This window comes from Oenanthe melanoleuca, chromosome 7 (genome assembly GCF_029582105.1).
Source record: "Oenanthe melanoleuca isolate GR-GAL-2019-014 chromosome 7, OMel1.0, whole genome shotgun sequence".
Classification (NCBI taxonomy): domain Eukaryota; kingdom Metazoa; phylum Chordata; class Aves; order Passeriformes; family Muscicapidae; genus Oenanthe; species Oenanthe melanoleuca.
In genome coordinates, this window is record NC_079341.1 from 26604605 (window position 1) to 26618937 (window position 14333).

At 40.7% G+C, this 14333-nt stretch overlaps 1 protein-coding gene across 4 annotated transcripts in view; it reads right to left on the reverse strand.

Annotated features, from left to right (window-relative positions):
- The window catches only part of SEMA5B (semaphorin 5B), a 257508-nt gene that overhangs the window by 180118 nt on the left and 63057 nt on the right, over positions 1–14333 (reverse strand). For all 4 annotated transcript variants that reach the window (XM_056496469.1, XM_056496470.1, XM_056496467.1 and 1 more), the window contains exon 2: positions 6767–6989. The gene's annotated coding sequence lies outside the window, so the exon portion shown is untranslated. The remainder of the gene's footprint in view (positions 1–6766; positions 6990–14333) is intronic.

Below are 14333 nucleotides of genomic sequence, written 5' to 3' on the forward strand. Positions count from 1 at the left end.
CGCCAAACTTCCCCCTCCACACACATTTTTGAAAATAATTTTTGAAAACTGTTCGAGCATTGGAGATAAAAAGCCCAGTAAGTGCTGTTACTGGAGGTGGAGTTGTACCAGAACCATCACTGTGTCTAAATGTCTTCTCTTCATTAATGGGTTTTATTCTCTCTTTATTATCTGTCAAATGCAACAAGGTGTTATTGCCCTTCTGCAAGCTATGAAAAATCCAACACAGCAGATGGATTACACATCTCACCCAAGGTCTCTTGGGACACTCACATTTGCACAGAGAACTGATCCCAAATGCCAAAAACTCAGTGCCCTGCCCTTCCCTCCAGCCCAGCCTAATTCTCTGAATTTCATGATGATTCAAAAATCTATTTAAAGCCCCTACAGCTTTGGGTATGTGCAAGGAATTAAGACTGAGCCAAAAAATTTGAATTGAGCAGCTCTGGTTGAAATTCGTGGAATACAGAGCTGGGAGGGTTTAATCTGACATGGGAAAACGATGTCATGTGTCAGCTGGGTTATGACATGAGTCTCCAAGAAGATACAGTAGCAATGCCAGTGTTCTCTTCCCAGTCAATCTGCCCTGTAACACCCCAATGGTACCCACAGCCCAGCACAGCTTTCCCAAGCCTGCTCCTTGCTTGCATAGGAAGTGCTGCCAAGAAACAGGAAAAAGGCATACAGAGGAAGAGCTACTGATACCTCTTGCAGTTTCTCAGTGTAAATGGAGTGGCCAGGCACAGGCACACACTGAAATGAAGGCAGCCAGGAGCTGACATGGTTCACAGACACACAGCCATGCTTTACTACTCAAACCAGGCTAAGCTCTTTAGGTAAGCTTTATTATTACAGATGGTATTGCTTGCCCTAGATCTGATGTCCAAAATGGGGTTGCTCTGTAATCCTTCAGAGGCTGCTTATAAATCAGAGAATGCTTCACCTCTTGACACATGGCACTAATAGATGATAATGTAAATGATGGAGTGTTTTAACCTTTACAGGCATTTGCTTAGGTTACTGCAGACAAAAATGAGGTCAGGAACTGTGGTCACGAGCCTTAATCTCGAAGAACCTCAGTCTGGAGCCCTCTGATTTGTACAGTGAGCAAAAGGCTGGGGGTGCAAATAGGGGAATAGGCTTTCCTGTCCCAGCCCTGCTCAGCTGCACCCCACAGTGTCCCCTGCACCTCCCAGGACCCTTCCAAGCCACTTTGACTAGTAAGAAACTGCAACTGCAGTAACATAATTGCTGTGGAAATTATTTTGAAGGTATCAACCCCTAAACGCAGAGAGTAAACAAAATCTGCTTCTGGATGAGCTCTTCCACTTTTCTCAGGCATCTGAGGGATGTCCTTTTTAAACCATGAGATAAGAGCAGACTGGCTGTTCAGACTGCATATCTGCCTGGTTCCTTAGATACCAACGAAAGCCCAAAGGCACTGCTTGGCATCTCATCCCCTTCTTACAAACTCTTTCAGAAAGTTACAGCTGATTTTGACACAAAGATGATGAGAAATGGGGAGCTATTTGTGCCATTCTGGGGAACATGCCAAACCCTGTATTAACACCCCCAACCCTCTTAAAAACAAAATAAAGCAAAAAAAAAAAAAACAAACCCTACAACCAAACCAGCAAAAAACAACCCTCCTGTTTGCTACTGATTAGGCAGCCGAATTAAAACTGATGAAGTGATTGGACAGGATCCAAAGCTGTTTATCTGCACATAAATCACAGACATGCTTTACTCAGCCAGTATGGATTTACTGAGCTGGAGGAAAGACCTCATACACAGAATGCTGATTATTACAGCAATTAAAATATCAGTGAAGCAAACATTTTGGGTGGAAAGCTGTTAAGGGCTACTGGAGAAATCATTCCGTTAAATATGAATTAAATCAAGTTTCAAATTCTTTAAAAAGGAGTTTTAATAGAGGGTTTCTTTTTTCTGATTAAGTATATGTTGTTAGAAAAATCAAATTCAAAAGGAGGAAAGACACAAAATAACTAGCTGGACATGCCAAAGGAGATTAGAAAGGAAGGCTGATACATATTTTATGATCACAAGGGAATAAAAAAAATAAATTGAGAGATGTACTGTCAAATCAGACACAGTGTTAATAGCTAAAGTATATGGCAGTAAGAGCTGCTGTTCCCCCAGCTATTAATGTAAAACTGAAAATTTGGAGCAGGCTGCATTAAAGGAAAATAAATCACACTTTTTCTTTTTTTTAATTTGAAAAAATGTATAAAATAAATCCCTACCTCCATCATTCACTCTTTGCATCCCAACCCCACGACACCAAGGCTGTCATTTCAGCAAGCTACAACTTCCAGGCAAGTGAGACAAGTGACAATTTCTTCCTATTAATCATTGCTAATTTATTTATGCAATTTTTCTACTTATGAGAATAATTGGCCTGGAGATTATTTCCTCTTTCCCCTTGGAGTCCTGAGAAACTATTTAACATGGGAAGTAGTTAAGGGGGGTAAAGAGGGGCGAGTGTCATGTAGCCAAGTTACGCATCCCAGCTGGAATTTGGGATGATGTCTTGCAGTTCTGCCTCCTTCAGCCAAGTTCTGTACAAGAAGCAGCAACGTGCCAAGGGCGCAGTGAAATCCACTGGAGCCAATAAAGAGCACTTGACTCCGTTAACACACTCCTGCTAGGGATCCCTTCACAAAACCCTCAGACACCTTGCAACCAGTCTGCCCATGAGGCAGCCAACAACTTGCACAGGGGAAAGGTTCAGGAGTGAAGAGGATCCTCCTATGAAGCCTCACTGATTCAGAGTGTGTATGCATGTGGGATGTGTATCCAGAACTCCAGAAAAGGCAAACACTGCTGATATATAAGGCTTATGTGGAATAGTGGCCATGGAAGATCATGGTGTCACTAGTGACGTAAAGGGCAAATTGCTGTGAGGAACTTTACAAGGCCCTTGGAAGAGAACTCACTCCTTGCCCAGGGGCTGCTCTCCAAGCCTGGGATGGGTCCAAAGGTACCACAGAGGAGCAGGCAACCCCTCAGTTCATGCAGTTTTTGCCCATATACAACAACCTGTTTCAGCTAGGAAGGACTAGGAAAACATTTCTAAAATTTGTAGATTAAAATCTTATAATGCATGCATTACAAGTCTGATTGTTATTTCAAAGCTATTAGTAGCAAGAATAATTTCACCTAACATAGAAATAACTCTATGACAACTTTCTGGAGTAAGAGAGAACTTTTGAGGAAAATAGCTGACAAATTACTTGACAAATTTGTCAACTACTTTGCAGCCATCAAGATAAAAGGCTTTACATGTTGTATGATTCTTTTATGTATATATATAAGAAACTTTTATTGGACTGTTGATAAAAGCCTGAGCTACAAAGGAACTTTTTCCCCCAACTGAGAAAAGGCTGCTAGACAAATCAGTTCAATCTCTGCCTTTCAAACAATATAAAGCAGTATAACTTTCAGGAGTAACACCTCATCTGTTTTTTTTTTCCGGACTGCCTATCAGGAATCAAGCAGTAAGTAAACATTTGAAAAGTGTTCCTCTGAGAGCAAAGGTTTAGATGTGAGTCACAGGATCCATTGAAAAGAAAAATTGCTTCTGTGCATTGGGACAGTGCCTTCCCTTCTGAAAAGTTTCTAAAAAAGAGCAAATTGAGATAATCTTTTTACAAGGTATAACCCATATGGAAATTCATTATTGTTTCCCTTAAAAAAAAAATCAAGATAGTTCAGAAAGTGAGAATGGAATCACTATTTTAAAAAGGTTAAAAATATGTAGAAGATTTCCTAACAACTACAGCCAGTAAAGGCATAGTTAAAGTGCTTTATCATGGTCTAAAGTGAAGCTCTGATTGATGAGAACATGAGATAAACAAAAGAGGTAAGGACATAATAGAGCCCTAAATCACTAAGAGTGTTTAATCCAGAAGTGGGGATATATATACCCAGTGATTGTTGATTAAATATTTTAAGGATCTATTCTTCTCCCAGCACAAAACACTCTCTGGAGTGGCTTCAGCACTGCAGCTCCCTGAAGGCTGCATTACTGCTCGTTAGCCCCGTGCAATCACCACTGTGGGCTGCAGAGCTGAAAGGAATCATTGTTCCTGCTGTACAAAAGCTAAACTGAACCTCCAGAGAAGGTGAATTATTTGCAAAGGATTTTACAGCAAACCAGTGGCACAGCAGGCGGAAGGGGGGAACCCCAACTTACGAGCCAGTGCCTCCCAGACACTATTCCTCATTGCTTGCAAGAACACCCTGGAGTTAGGCATTAGTTTAATTCCTGCCTTTTCCCATGACTATTAACTTAAGATTCTCACCAAAAGCATGTATATATGCACAGAAGATCACAGAGGCAGGGCCCAGGATAAGGCTTAAATTCAATACTTAGCTATAGGTTCTTTCAAGAGGTGTGAAAGATAAACCCTTTCCTTCAGTGGATTTAAACTGGAGATGAAAGTTAGATCCTAAAAGACCTAAACTAGACCTACAGCTGCTTGGAAATAGTTTTCTATCATAGCCAACATTTGTCCTGAACTCAGTCTGATTACAGAGCTTTAAGTATGGCAGACACCTGAGGACAGAGCATAGTCCCAGACCAGAGCACCCTGGATACATAGGCAAGGTAGGGTCAGTCAGAGCCAGACAGAATGCCCTGGATGCTCACACCAAGCTGCACACTTTTCTTTATTGCTGATTAATTTAGGTGATTAGATGAGTCAAAAATTTAGAGGGAGCTGTTGTTCATTACCTATTTTTCCCCTTTGGCTATTCCAAGAGATGTTTTAAGGACAGATGATATTTTTAACATATAGTTATGGCTCTCATTGGCACCAAATCCATGAATATGAATATGAAAAGAATTCAAGGAGAGACAGGAAATGACTGCAAACATCTTTAGTTAAAGAAAATTTCTATTCCTTCTCCAAAGAGTACAGCTGCACCATTCTGGTGCAGAATGTACCACTCTGGGCAAGGAAGATCAAAGAATAAAAAGCCACTGAGCCAAGTTCACCTTTTGCATTGTTTCTTAGCCAGACCCAGGATACAGAGAGCAGCTCTGCCCAAGAAATTTCCAACATGACTCTTGCCTGATTAAAGTTTGATCTGTTGACATTGACCCATCCAGTCTTTCAGTTTTGCCAGGCCTTTGAAAGAAGAGATGGGAGGGGACCGAGCCTGTGCTGCCGGTCCTGTGGGCTGCTCAGCTTCCCACCAGCTCATGGTGCAGGACACTGGTGAAACAGCCAAAGGACCAATGCTTTTACAGGCCAGCAACACCCAGCTTGCAGCAGCCATGCCACAAACCAAAGTACTGGAAGTCCAAGCAAATTTTAAGATCAAACTCACAGAGCTTTTAGGATCCTTGCTATGCACTCAAACAGTTCTCAATAAAATAACATTCCTCTACCCCTAGACTGCCCAGGGTACAGGAGAGATTTGCTTGAGCAAGCCTCTGGAGCATAAGGAGCACATGACTATCCCTTTTTTCTCTATACACTGTGGCACTCGGTCCCTCTGGATGTGTATTTTTGTCCAGCAGCAGAATTAGGCCACATGATCCCATTCTCCCTTGTGAGATGACCAAGTCTATGTTCAGTATAGCAACCTGCAAAAGAACAGTGTATCTGGGATTTCTGGGGCTTTCTGAACATGTCTCTGCAGACTGCTGCCTGCTAATGGCACCACTTGATTGATTGATTCCTGCAGCCTCCTTCACATCTCCTCTCTTTCAGAGGACTCCCAGCCTGGGAGTTGTCTGCAGGACTGAAACTGACACTTCCCCTGGAAAAACATTTTCTGGACCCATATGTCTTTGCCAGACAGACCAAAGGCAAATGAATCAATATGATCGGACCAAATCAGTTGTTCTGGAAATAACCTCCTCTGTGTTGTATCCATCATTCTATAAAATCAGAGAGAAACATTTTCTATTTCTGCCAAAATAAAAAATTAATTTTCAATAAGGAGTTTAAAAATGCCTTTCTATTTTCCAAACTGAAACTACAACATGCCTTTCCAAAGTGGAAACTCTTCCTAGTTTTAGACAGCACAAAATGAGCACAAACTATAAATAGTACCTTCTTGTAGTGCTCCTATGGAAAATCTGTTGAGTTTCTGTGGGATATATTCTAGGACCAAACAAATCAACTTCTACTCAGCATTCCCCTGCTTATACTACATCACATCTATCTATCCTGAGTAACTGAGAAGCAGTAGGTTCTTGTGTAACAATGAACTCTGGCAAAACATACCAACACTATTTTGGATTTGAAGTAGTAAATAACCAGGGCTGGCAGCAGTGACCCACCTTTTTAGTTAACTATGATTTCCCTGCCCATTATACAGCAGCTAAAAAGTTGCATCAATTCCCTATACTGCAGCAGGCACACAACATTTTTTTTATAACCAGATGATTAGAGGAACCTACATGCTTTATAGACAGTCTGAAATATAAGGCTCCCAATAAAGTCAAGAGAGAAAGTCCCATTGAGTCTAATGACAGCAGAGTTAAGCCATTGAGCCACTGGAAAATGCTACATCTAATGTCAGTCATTCTTTGCCTTTTCCAAAATCACAAATAGGCTGTGGCAGCCTCAGGAACAGTGGCCAAGTCTTCCAGCTTTAACTACTTGACATATCCTCTCATCACTGGAGCAGGAGACAGAATGATCAGAGACCAAAACCCCTCACACTGAGCAATTTGAAAATATCATGTTTCAGCCCAACAGAGATGTGTGTCATTCCATCACTAACTCACCAGCCCAGAGGACAAGTCCAAGACAAACGTCCCAGCAGCAGCCCAAGGTCAGAGTCCCAGAAGGCAAACTCGTCAAAATGGGTGATGTAAATGTTCCCTCTCAGAGACAGTCCCACTGCAGTCTTCTCTGAATCCCTTGCACTCTGGAAACTTCCTCCTCTGGCATGCCTCTTTGGAATTCTTCCTTCGAATTTTCACATAAGCTTGTTTGTGGATGATTTATCTATTTAAAAAAAAAAAAAAAAAAAAAAAAAAAAAAGGATGTTTTTACTTCATTATAAAAGAAGTGTGTCTGCATTTGGCTGATACAAATAATGGTATTATAAAGTCCTCTTTGAGGAAGGATCTCTCTACTTCATGTCCTTCCTCCTTCCTGAGTTATGTGACAAAGATCCTGGGAAAATAGCTCATAAACTTCACCACCCCTTCTCCCTTTTCCCTCCTCACAACATTTTTGAAAACAATTTAAATTATCCTGTTCTGGGTCTGAGCACTGAGTCTGATATGTCATAATTTTTGAAGGGCCTTCTTTTAATCCATCACTAACCAGGACACAGAAATTCTATTCAGTGTAAATGTGACTCAATTTAATTTTCCCAAAGAGCATTTGTTTTTACTTTCTGGGATACACAAGTGAGTAAATATTACTTGGTAAGCTAGAATTTCATGAAACCCAACTAAAATGAGGGCTCCAGATCACTAGAAGCAGCATGAACATATGGTGAAAACTTTGTAATCGTCCCCAAGACTACAGAGGCATCCTGTGAGGCAGCCAGGAAAGGAACTGAAGTCAATTTTCTGAGTCCCTGTGTAGAGCCTTAAACATAAGCCATCTTTCCTCCATATCTCTGTTCTCAGAAAACACATATTTTCTCAGTTTCTGCCTAGCTAGCAAATATCAAAAGCTAGCAGTTTTCTGTCTCCAGTATCAACCCAGTTACAACAATTTTAATTGCAATTGCAATTGGTTTCCTAAGTCATCGTCTCCTCTCACAGGAATTTTTGCTGAAAATGTACCTCCTGTCATTGCATGGGCTCCAATCTAATCAAGTTACACTGTTCTCTCCACACTTTTGGCACTGCATTTAAAAATCAAAGTGCCAAATCCCTCTGTGAACTACTCAGATGCAGCACTTATATATGCCTATCAAATTCAGAGAGAAGTCAAATTCTGACCCTAAGTAAGCTAATATATGAAAACATGACAGTGCTTCTTTGGCTAGAGGAAAAAAGAGATTACTTATAAATCCTTTACTTAATTCTTTGTGTCTGTATTACAAAACAAGCAATTATAAACCTCCTCAGATTTTTCTAAAGAGTACAAGCAAACCTATCAAAATGAGATGCACATGCCAGCATCATAAATGCTTTTCTAAACAGAAATGTTAATCACAGTTGCAGCATCGCTTCAGGTCAGTGCAGTCCTGTAGTAATTACAAGTGCTAAGAGCAGAGCAAAGAACAGATTCAGAGCAGAACTCATCCTTTTTTACCTAAAAAGAAAATACATTTCAAAGAGAACCCAAGAAAGAGTGAAGGAAACTTCAGAAACAAGAAACAAGAAGGATGCTACCGTAGTGCCTTTATTCAAACATGGATTATAAATGCAACTAATGGTCATGATGGACAAGGCTGACAAAACACCGCTGGACTTGCCATTGAACCCATGGTATCAGGCAGGAAAGACTGAACACCACACTCACTGATTTCGGAAAACAGAGAATTTCTACCTAGTTTGTCAGAACTACCTCATTAAGCAAATGATTTCCCTTTCTGCCTGCCTCTAACCATCTAAAAGTTTAGCCTCATTTCCAATTTGAATTTGCCCTTTATTAAATTGAATTCACTGTTCTCTGTGTTATTACTTGTGTTATGTATCATTTCCTTTTCCTGCTATTAAATGACCCTTAAGATGATCATCCTGTCATTAAGCATTTCTCTAGATGAAACTGGCTAAATTCATTCCTGTTTCTGTATCTCCTTTAATGGCACAGTCTTCCTTTGGAGTCTGGTTTCTGACATTAAGAGTATGATCTTGGTACATGAAGCTACAGGTGTGATCTTAGCAGCAGCATAATGACACATTTGTAAATTCTCTTAGCCAACAAAGCTGTTTTTCAACCTTCACTAAAATAAGCAGTGTTTTGATAACTTCCATCAACAAATACTTCTTTTCCTGACTGCTTTCATTTTGCATCACTCATCTCAGGATAGATTTGCTGATTCAGACTAGATACTTCCCTTGTGGCACCATAAACATCTATACATGGAATTAAAAACCCATTGGGTCCAGAACTGCCCAAACGTTTTGAGAGCTGGCAACCAGGTTCAGTGATGTGAAAGGCACTGCCTCATGCTGTCAAATAGGAATGAAATTAAGAACTCTTAAGTTTTCCTAAATCTTGAGCTGTGGGATACAGGATTTATTGTGGAGTCAAGCATCCAACACCAGTACAGTTAATGCAGTTATGAGTTTCAACTGAACTGTCTGCCTCTTCATTTACACATTCTTTTAAGTCAGCTGTTTTTCATATGCATTCTACCTTCACACTGTTCAAGTACAGTTTGACACATTTCCTTGCTTTGGGATCCTTTCCTGTACCAAAACCCATTTTTGAAAGACATTTCTGAGCTACCTTAATAGGCTTAGCCTCCCATATTTCAAATCATCAATGGATAGAAGTAATAAAACTTGTCTGATCAGTTTAAGTACAGACATTCCTCATAGATACTTACTGCATGTGTGCACATGCAGTCACACAATCGCACATGCTTCTTCATCTCTAGGATCAAACCTCTTGAAATTCTTCCGTGATTAACTTGCAAATAGCTAATAACCCACTATAGACCCACCTAGAAGACTCCTAACAGGACCTACATTCTGCCCACCAAAGCTGTTAGTTTCTAGGGCTTTTTAAAAAAAAAAACAAGTATGGGTATGGATAGAGATATAATCTGAACACATATATGTGCCTATATATATATATATATACATGTTTGTTTGTTTGTATATTTATGTATGTGTGTATATATGTATATGTCTGTATATTTATGTATGTGAGTATGTATGTATGTGTATAGTTACACAGATACTTATTTGTAATTTTGGCCTCGAATGCCCCCAAAGAGCAAAACACTTGAAAATTATTCTTCCAGTAGGGTTGTGGCAGCATGGTGAAAATCTCTCTGCTCTTAATTAATCAAAGACTCTTAAACTCATGGGATTATAAATGGCCAGAAGTAGAAATCTATTGAATGTAAGAAATGTGCTTTAGATAAGCAGCAGGGAATAAAGTACAAGATGGCCCAGTGTTACTTGGCCTGAAAAAGTTTTACTTTCCCTGGATCAGGAGCAGAGCTTTTAGTGTTCCTTCTTTACGTTTAATGAAACTATACCACAGAATCTCTCCTGTACCATGACCTGGGATTCATAAAAACAATGCAGCAGACTATATATTTTTCTGATTGTATTTTCCAGAGCCAATTTCACACAGACTGTTTATAAGTCACTCACCAGAAAGCAGAAAAGAAGAAAAGAACGTTTTCCATCTCTTTACTGAAAAGCAAAAAAGCCTCAAACCAAACAAAATTGTACACAGCTGTGTGACACCAGCAGTGACTTTTATGATACCATATGCCCTGCTGAAAGGTGTTTCACTCAGCTGATGTAGCCTTACTGAAAGGTTAATAAAGAGGCATGATCTTTGGCTAATAAAGGCTGAGTCTGTTATAAAGGAGATAGATTTCAATTTGCAAGGAGAAAGAGGAAAGGAAAACAGAAAGGCAGGAGAAATCTCTGCTGAGGGCACTGTTGGCATGCCATGATTTGCAATGCTGGGACAAGGAGCCTTTTAGGGGTTTCACTATGACAGCACATAGGGCAAGCAGAGCCAGGACCTGCTCCAAAGCCCCCTGCAAGGTTCTTTCCCTGGAGTCACACTGCAAACCCAGAGCTTGTGTTCCAGCTTAAGGATAAGAGAAACCAACATCTTAGTTCTCATCTGCTTCTGTATCTGACACTATTTATCACTCTGATAGACTGTGTTACAATTAAAAAGATTTAAGGGAGTTGCCAGCCTGGGGGCTTTTTTCATCAGGATGCAAAAGTCTGAGATGCAAACCACTTTAGAAGCACACACATGGAATTGTGAGATGCACTGTCCCTGAGCCATGGGGATGGGCCCCCCACAGGTACCAAACAGCCTTCAGAGAAAAGAGGGATCCTCACCTGCTCTTCCTACCACTGCTCAGAAAATGGGAAGCAAAGGTGATTTTTACTGAAGCAAGCCTTCCTTTCACATATGCAGACATGTCTGCAGAGCCTGGCAGGCTTCCTCCAGCCTCCCAGGAAAGCATTTCCAGCACACCCTGCCCCAAGACCCTCTGTTACCCACACACACACTCAAATCCCATCAAGGTAAACAAGTGATAAGACTTCAGGATTAGGTCTACTGACCTCAGAAGGAATTTTGCTCAAACAAGCATTAAGCCTGGAAGGATTTTGTCCTTACTGAGAGGCTTCTAAAGGTTTCCCACATAAGAGTTTCAGGAAAATGACTTGTGGAATTTACATCCCGCCTTGCTCCCTCAGACATTTTGGCAGCTTATCCTGGAGGACACCGGAGCTGGCACTCAGACAACACTTCAGCTCACAGCCTAACAAATTATTGATTCTTTTCTCACTTTGAAGCAAGGCAACAACAAACTCCTAAATGCACTGCATCCTTCAGTATCTCCCTCCAGAGAAATACCCATCTCTAACACTGGCAGTAAGGGTGTGTTTCCATCTCAGGCCATCTCAGGGGGACAGAGCTCTGTGCTTATGTATTTTGTTCTCGATGACATTTCTGCACAGAGCAACTTTTAAATCCACACTGAGAAGTCTGAGAAGTAGCGAGACATATACACAAATGTTTGAGTGCACATATATGAAATAGTTTGAATTTGGAGTGCAGAAGGCGTCCAAAGGAAAATGGGGTTAAGAATTTGTTTTCCCCAGTATTACTTTATTAAGAGATAAACAGAATTTTCCATGCGTCATACACTTAATGAGCTCCAGACTGAGGACACAAAAGGATCTTGACACTGGCTTGAAAAAACAAAATGTTCAAAATTATCATGACAAATTGAGGGACTTCATCATAAAAGCCCATTACCACATGAACATCGGTTTTCTGAAATTCCTGTTATTTCTCTACAACTAATAGCTGCATGCCCCATGCTTTCTTGTTTTCCTCCAGCTCTCTTCACTGTCCACTCCATAGGGATGTAGTTTCTCCCTTGATCCACTGCTCTGCAAGGGCTGTGCCTTATCCTGCTGCTGGTATCCCAACTCTGCAGCCCCTAAATGCCAAAACCAGCATGCAGCCACCAAAAAGTGCTGGCGACTCAGCACTAGACTCAGGTCATGAGCACACTGAAGAGTAACTACTTCTACCTCTCTGAGTGTAGTTGTGGAAGCAGCTTTCCCTTGTGTGAAGGGCTAGAAATGAGGCTATCTGATGGAATGCATCATGGAATGCCTTGTTGGGATATACAGGAAAGGCCAGGAACCAAACCCAAGAGCTGCAGCTTGCAGTCATTTGATACATCTCGTATGCGATGCCTCCCACCAGCTCACATTAGGACTAGAAGGGGTCCCTTGGGCAAATTCTGCATTCTCACAACTTAGAATACAGATGAATCCAGCAGCTCATCTATTCTGCATTGAAATGCTTCTCCTGCACCTGAAATCAATATGGTCTTCATGCAAATTTTTACTACATGTGCTGCATGGATTCTAAACATTCACTCAGTCGACACACCTAAATAGCTCAGAAAATGGTATTAAGCTTAGCAAGTCAATGATCTACAGTTTTATATCTCCCTAACCACATATTTATAAACAACACTATCAACCTTGTTAAGGCTACTGTGTGAAGCTCTTATACCATTTTTAAATACATTTTTTGCAAACACTACTTTTATCAGAAGCATTAAATAGCAATTTATTTTTTTTTTGCTCCAGGCACTCTTTTCTGATTAGGATTGATACAACAGAGATTCCAAATGTGCAAAATACTCTGTACCACAAATACTTTTCATTGTCCCTGTGAATTGCAGTATGTCCCAATTTCAAGAATCTGCTCTGCTTTAGATAACGTTGCCAAGTTACTAAAAAAAAACCACCAGCAGTGGACTGTTTGCATCCCAGGGTCATAATAATGTATCCTGGTGATACTGTAACATCAAGATGTAAACAATAAAGAGACAGAAGGATCTTGATCCAAGTGGCCAAGTCTAAAAAAACTGCATTTCTAAAGCAGAGCAATATTTTGACCATGGGATAATACTGGTATAGGTACCTTCAGAACTAGGTGCCAATTTTAGCATTTCTCAGGTGAATTTACAAACTGAGTTCATATGTTGGGCTCACAGCAGAAGAGAGACCTCAAGAGATGCAGATTCCTGTACACTGAAGAGGTTGGAATAATCACTCTTAGCCCTAAGGCAGAGAAATAGGAGAACATTTGTTTTCAATACTTAAATCAACTAATGCTGCAGGATATCTCATCATTAATACAAACATACATAACAACAGGCGGAGGACAGCACTGAGACAGACACCTATCCTGCATGGTTTTGCAGCCTTAAAATATCCTGGATAGAAATCAAATGAGAGCCACCATTAGCTACAGCAACATTTTTTAGGAGATGGACTGATAGCAAGACAGGGCAGATTGTGAATCTTTTATTGGGCTAATATATAAGCTGTAGCACATGAGCCTTCCAGCCAAAAGAAGTCTTCAGAGGCCTGGCAGCAGAAAGAACATTTCTGGCCTGAAAGCATCTCTATGTTGCGAGCCAACACAAAGTCTCCACCTCATTTTATCTCAAGCAGCTGAAAATATTTTTTTTGCAGCCTGTTTGTGACAATGACAACCTGCACAAACCCAGCAGGCCCAACAGAAAAGTCCTTACTGCTTAAGTGCTCGGTTTGGTCTCTGTCCATCCAGGCTATTTATAGAGCAGTCACAGGGACACTCACAGCCCAATCATGCTGACAGGCAAGTTTTGCAAGAAGTACAGTCACAAAATTAACAATTCTCTGTGAAAACACACAAATCCTTTCCTCTGTCACTAGTACCTGGGTATCCCTGGAAGTGACCATCGCAAATATCTTGCAATTACAGTGTAACTTAAGGGAGGAAAAATGCTCTTGTCAAGGTGTTTCTCAGAGACCAAGGGATGTGGCCAGGAGTGACTTCCAACTCTTTTGATAAGGTTTCCATACAAACATAAGGGCCACTTAGCAGGTGTTTCCAAAATAAAAGACTGAGGGGGTGTTGGTTGAGTTAAACAGCTAGGCTCTGAAATTTGGCGCTGCAATAATTCAGACCCTGCAGAGACAATCATAGAAGCCAAAAAGAAAAACAACTTTATTGTTGTTCACATAATACTACAAAATTTGTGAAGCACAGAGAGTTTAAGCAATCTGGCCACCAGGATCAGAAACTTAACTGTGATCTCTTGCATCTGCAAAACACCTTTTGCAGCAGAAAATGGGATAGATTTTTCAAGTGTCTAGG